The sequence below is a fragment of the Microcebus murinus genome, chromosome 22 (genome assembly GCF_040939455.1).
Source record: "Microcebus murinus isolate Inina chromosome 22, M.murinus_Inina_mat1.0, whole genome shotgun sequence".
Lineage (NCBI taxonomy): Eukaryota > Metazoa > Chordata > Mammalia > Primates > Cheirogaleidae > Microcebus > Microcebus murinus.
In genome coordinates this window covers 1269509-1275248 of record NC_134125.1, presented here as the reverse complement: position 1 = coordinate 1275248, position 5740 = coordinate 1269509, and the positions used below count along the sequence as shown (strand labels likewise).

At 56.5% G+C, this 5740-nt stretch overlaps 1 long non-coding RNA gene across 1 annotated transcript; it reads left to right on the top strand.

Moving 5' to 3' along the window:
- Positions 1–537: 537 nt before the first annotated feature.
- On the top strand, positions 538–5740 carry LOC142863515 (uncharacterized). The gene is made up of 3 exons (XR_012914292.1): positions 538–740; positions 4899–4992; positions 5135–5740. It is a non-coding gene; the product is annotated as an uncharacterized LOC142863515 (long non-coding RNA).

Here is a 5740-nt window from a genome sequence, read left to right as displayed (position 1 = left end):
GCAGGAACCTTGCAGACGTAGTCTCGCTCACCCTCCGCACAGCCCTTTGCACCAAGTGCCCCTCTCATCTCCCGAGTGACAGAACTTGGCAAACGGGCCGTGGGGGGGGGTGTTTCCAGCCAGGCAGCGACAGGGCTAGGGTTCCCGCCCAGCCCCGTGTTCTCCAAAGCCCCCACTCACGTCCCGTCCCCCGCCAAACCCCTGGCCCCCTGGGCCCCAGCCTCCACGGGAAATGCCCCCCGCCCTGCACGGGGAGGTCGGGGCGCCCTGGATGGATCGGGCAGCGCACAGGCAGGGAGGCGGGAACTGCAGGGCCTGAGGTTGACGTCCCCCCACCCCCGCCCCCGCCCCGAGAGGGGATTTTGGGTTTGGAGGGGCCGGTGTGAGAAGCTGTTCCCATCAAATATCTCTCTAGTTGCAAAAGAATTAACGGGCCGAGATTTGCCAAGAAAAGGGAGCACAGGCGCACTGGGCGTTGGCTTTTTTGGCAAAGCCAGTGTGTCTGTAATCACTTTTTTTTTTTTTGTAATCACTTTTTAAAAGATATAAGAGGAATCGCCTCGCCCAGCGCCATCACGCAAGCCTGGCTCTTATCTTCTTCTTCAGAAACGCTGCGTTGCGAGGGGAACCGCATTAGCTGAGGACGGCGACTTTGTCTCGTAATTGCCTGCGATTATAAGTCTGAGCGACATTTAGCGCCGCGAGGGAATGCGAAATTATCGAGAAGGCTGAGAGAAGAGGTAGACTTCCTCTGAGCGAAGGTTCTGTTTTCCTCGTTGCAAACGACTGTTTCAAGGTTCACGGAGCAGCGTTCTCGACGGCTTAGCGAGAGGGGGGCAGCGGACAGGAAGTTCCCCAAATCCCTGCTGCTTAATGGACCTCACGGGAGGGCGCGGTGGCTCACGCCTGTCACCCCAGCACTGTGGGAGGCCGAGGCGGGAGGCTCGCTCGAGGTCGGGAGTTCGAAACCAGCCTGAGCAAGAGCGAGGCCCCATCTCTACTATAAATAGAAAGAAATTAATTGGCCAACTAATATAGATAGAAAAAATTAGCCGGGCATGGTGGCGCATGCCTGTAGTCCCAGCTACTCAGGAGGCTGAGGCAGGAGGATGGCTTGAGCCCAGGAGTTTGAGGTTGCTGTGAGCTGGGCTGACACCACGGCATTCACTCTAGCCTGGGCAACAGAGTGAGACTCTGCCTCAAAAAAAAAAAATCATGGCCGTTGCCCATGGGGTCATGGTGAGGGTTCAGTGGGGTCATGGTGAGGACCCAGTGGGGTCATGGTGAGGGTTATTGGGGTCATGGTGAGGACCCAGTGGGGTCATGGTGAGGGTTATTGGGGTCATGGTGAGGATTATTGGGGTCATGGTGAGGACCCAGCAGGGTCATGGTGAGGATTACTGGGGTCATGGTGAGGACCCAGTGGGGTCATGGTGAGGGCCCAGTGGGGTCATGGTGAGGACTCAGTGGGGTCATGGTGAGGATCACGTGGGGTCATGGTGAGGACCCAGCGGGGTCATGGTGAGGACCCAGTGGGGTCATGGTGAGGATTATTGGGGTCATGGTGAGGACCCAGTGGGGTCATGGTGAGGACCCAGTGGGGTCATGGTGAGGACTCAGTGGGGTCATGGTGAGGATCACGTGGGGTCATGGTGAGGATTATTGGGGTCATGGTGAGGATTACTGGGGTCATGGTGAGGACCCAGTGGGGTCATGGTGAGGGCCCAGTGGGGTCATGGTGAGGACTCAGTGGGGTCATGGTGAGGATCTCGTGGGGTCATGGTGAGGACTCAGTGGGGTCATGGTGAGGACCCAGTGGGGTCATGGTGAGGACCCAGTGGGATCATGGTGAGGACCCAGTGGGTCTCGCAGGAGGTGCCGGGTTCCACGTCCACACGTGCCGGCTGCTCGCTTGGAAGAAGGTGACGGCGGCCTCGTGATGAAGATGAGGGTGACACCGCCAGTGTCCCCGAGCTGGCAGTGGCTGCAGGGCAAGGGGGCGGCGATGTCCCCTCCTCTAGCAGGGCTCGGCCGTCCCACGGTCCGCCCCACCCGGAGCTCCTCCTCGCGAGTTGAGAGACACGGCGTTTGAAAACAACCTAAAAATAGGCCTGTTATTGAGAATCTGAGAAAGGTCAGGGTCTGCCGGCATGTTTTCCCGTCTTTCAGAATGAATTAAAACTTCATTATTCCAATGCCGCTCCGTCATTCCAACGGCAGGCCCGTTCCGCAGCTGCAGGGCTTCAAGGGCACTTTCCTACGCGGAGGAAAGCACGGCCCGTTACAGGCAGCAGCAATTTGGGAGCAGGGGTGGAGGCTGGGGTCATTCCTGGTCATTCCTCCCGCTTATTTAATAGCCGATCCTGCAGGTCTGAATAAGACGTGTGGCTGGCTGTGCCGAGGCTGCCAATTTGCTCGGCCGGGCTGTCATCAATAGTCCATTTCTGTCTCTCTCTGCCTCACACACATACGGCGTCCACCAGAGCGTCCGGCCAACGGCCTTTTTTTTTTTGAGACAGAATCTCACTCTGTCGCCCGTGCTAGAGTGCTGTGGCATCAGCCTGGCTCACAGCAACCTCAACCTCCTGGGCTCAAGCGATCCTCCTGCCTCAGCCTCCCAAGTAGCTGGGACTACAGGCATGCGCCACCATGCCTGGCTAATTTTTTTTCTATATATATTAGTTGGCCAATTAATTTCTTTCTATTTATAGTAGAGACGGGGTCTCGCTCTTGCTCAGGCTGGTCTCGAACTCCTGAGCTCAAACGATCCTCCCGCCTAGGCCTCCTCCCAGAGTGCTGGGATGACAGGCATGAGCCACCGCGCCCGGCCAGGAAATGGGATCTTCAGGGATTGCATAAATAGCATATTTTTCTTCAGGGATGTGGAACAACTAGGAGTTAGTAAGTGTGAGGCAGCCGATGAGTTCAGGGCATGAAGACTTGGTGTTTCCGCATTCCTCACAGCCTGAGTTAGATAATTTTGCAAGGCGGGTTTACGGACGCCCAGAACTCAGGGCAGGGACGTGGATAAAGTAATCCAGACGCAGAGACATGAGCTACTTGGGTGTCTCCCTCGCACGACCCGGACTGTCACACTCTGCGGAGACGGCGGATGGTGGGGAGGAAGTGACATGGTGCGTCAGTCACTTCACAGACGTCCCGGTTGTCCTGCGTCCCGCCCCGCCCAAGGCTGGGTGTGCAGCGTGGTATCCAAAGCAGGATTTGGTTTTTTTTTTTTGAGACAGAGTCTCACTTTGTTGCCCAGGCTAGAGTGAGTGCCGTGGCGTCAGCCTAGCTCACAGCAACCTCAGACTCCTGGGCTCAAGTGATCCTCCTGCCTCAGCCTCCCGAGTAGCTGGGACTACAGGCATGCGCCACCATGCCCGGCTAATTTTTTTTTCTATATATATTAGTTGGCCAATTAATTTCTTTTGTATTTATAGTAGAGACGGGGTCTCACTCTTGCTCAGGCTGGTTTCAAACTCCTGACCTCGAGCAATCCTCCCGCCTCGGCCTCCCAGAGTGCTAGGATTACAGGCGTGAGCCACCGCTCCCGGCCCCAAAGCAGGATTTGGGTGTTGGATACTAACATGCTTCCAGTTTCTTTCCTTCACCCTAGGCCCACAGACCTACCCCGTGGGAGCCTTTGGTTCCCTGAACCTTCCTCTTTCTACCCAAACCCTCATCCGCAAAATCACCCTGTTACGGCATCTATATCCTTTTTTTTTTTTTTTTTTTTTTTTTGAGACACTCTCTCGTTTTGTTGCCAGGGCTAGAGTAAGTGCCGTGGCGTCAGCCTAACTCACAACAACCTCAAACTCCTGGGCTCAAGCGATCCTCCTGCCTCAGTCTCCCGAGTAGCTGGGACTACAGGCATGCGCCACCATGCTCAGCTAATTTTTTCTATATATATTAGTTGGCCAATTAATTTCTTTCTATTTATAAATAGAAATGGGGTCTCGCTCTTGCTCAGGCTGGTTTCAAACTCCTGACCTTGAGCGATCCTCCCACCTCGGCCTCCCAGAGTGCTGGGATTACAGGCGTGAGCCACCGCGCCCGGCCTTCCTTGCTTTTTTTTTGTCATCATGAGTAGCAGAAATAACACCAGCTCTGCCGGCTTCCACGGGGTGTCACTGAAGACCAAAGTCCGGCTGGGACTCTCGGCAGCTGGGGGCTCAGTGTTGGGGCCAGCTGGGTGCCGGGCCGGGGCAGGGAGGGGCCTTCATCCCGGAGAGGCGGTGATGGCTGAGCCAGGGAGGACAGGCAGGCAGAGGGAGCGGCCTTCTTGTGCTTCTTAAAAAGTGACTTTTAAGGAATGGGCCGCACCGACGGCCGCCCCTTCTCCGGTTCATTCCAGCGTGGTTGGCAAGGGAGGCGCATTCCACAGACACTCAGCAAAACAGCCCGCAGGAAACAAACAAATATGGGCGGGCCGGGAGAAAAGGCAAGGCTCCGGGGCATGTTCAGGGGAAGCAGGCGCTGTTGTTTTCTGTTTGTATTTTATTTATTTATTTATGTATCTTTTGAGACAGAGTCTCACTGTGTTGCCCAGGCTAGAGTGAGTGCCGTGGCATCAGCCTCGCTCACAGCAACCTCAAACTCCTGGGCTCAAGCGATCCTCCTGCCTCAGCCTCCCTAGTAGCTGGGACTACAGGCATGCACCACCATGCCCGGCTCCTTTTTTCTATATATTTTTAGTTGGCCAATTAATTTCTTTCTGTTTATAGTAGAGACGGGGTCTCGCTCTTGCTCAGGCTGGTCTGGAACTCCTGACCTTGAGCGATCCTCCTGCCTCAGCCTCCTGAGTAGCTGGGACTACAGGCATGCACCGCCATGCCCGGCTACTTTTTTCTACATATTTTTAGTTGTCCAACTAATTTCTTTCTATTTTTTTTTAGTAGAGACGGGGTCTCGCCCTTGCTCAGGCTGGTCTGGAACTCCTGACCTTGAGCGATCCTCCCTCCTCGGCCTCCCAGAGTGCTAGGATTAGAGGTGAGCCACCTCGCCCGGCCCGAAAGGGGCTGCTGTTATGGCCGGGGCCTTGCCGTGGCTGCTGGGGATAAACGCACCTCCCCCCCCCTTGCAGGCTGTCACGGCTGCAAAGAGAGTGTTTCCCCCCCTTCCCCCCTTTCAGTGACAAGCCGGGACAGCACACAGGGACGTTGTGGCCGTGCAGGTGGTTTCTGGAGTGGCTTCCGTGGGCAGTGCGGGACTTCTCAGGAGCTCTGGGCCCATGGCGTGGAGTGGATCAAGGAATGGCGACATGGGGCCCGGCTGGGGTGTGAGGGCTCCAGGACCCCGTGGGGGGCCCCCACGTCGATCGCGGGTGTTCACCTGCCCCCAGCGTGGCTTCCCCACTTTCTGATCCCGTCACTACGGTAAGGCTGGCGGCGGGCCTCCTTCCCCTCCCTAGATCAGAAAAGAAGAGGCTCACGAGACCAGACCCGCCAAGGACAAACTGGCAGGCCCCGCTGAGGACAACCACAGCCAGAGGTCCACCCGGATAAGAAAGTCTTGGCTCCTGGATTCTGCAAACACTGCCAGCCCCTGTTGTTTCTCAAGGACCACCGAAGGTCGCAATGGAGAATCCCCAGCTCTTCCGCCAAAAGTCCCTGGCCCTGCCCAAACGGTATAAAAGGCCTCACCCCCTCCAAACGGATGCGACTTCTCGGGCTCTCCTCTCTTGGACCCACGAACCTCGTCCGGGAGCGCTCAATAAAGCCACGTTGTTTGCCCCCCA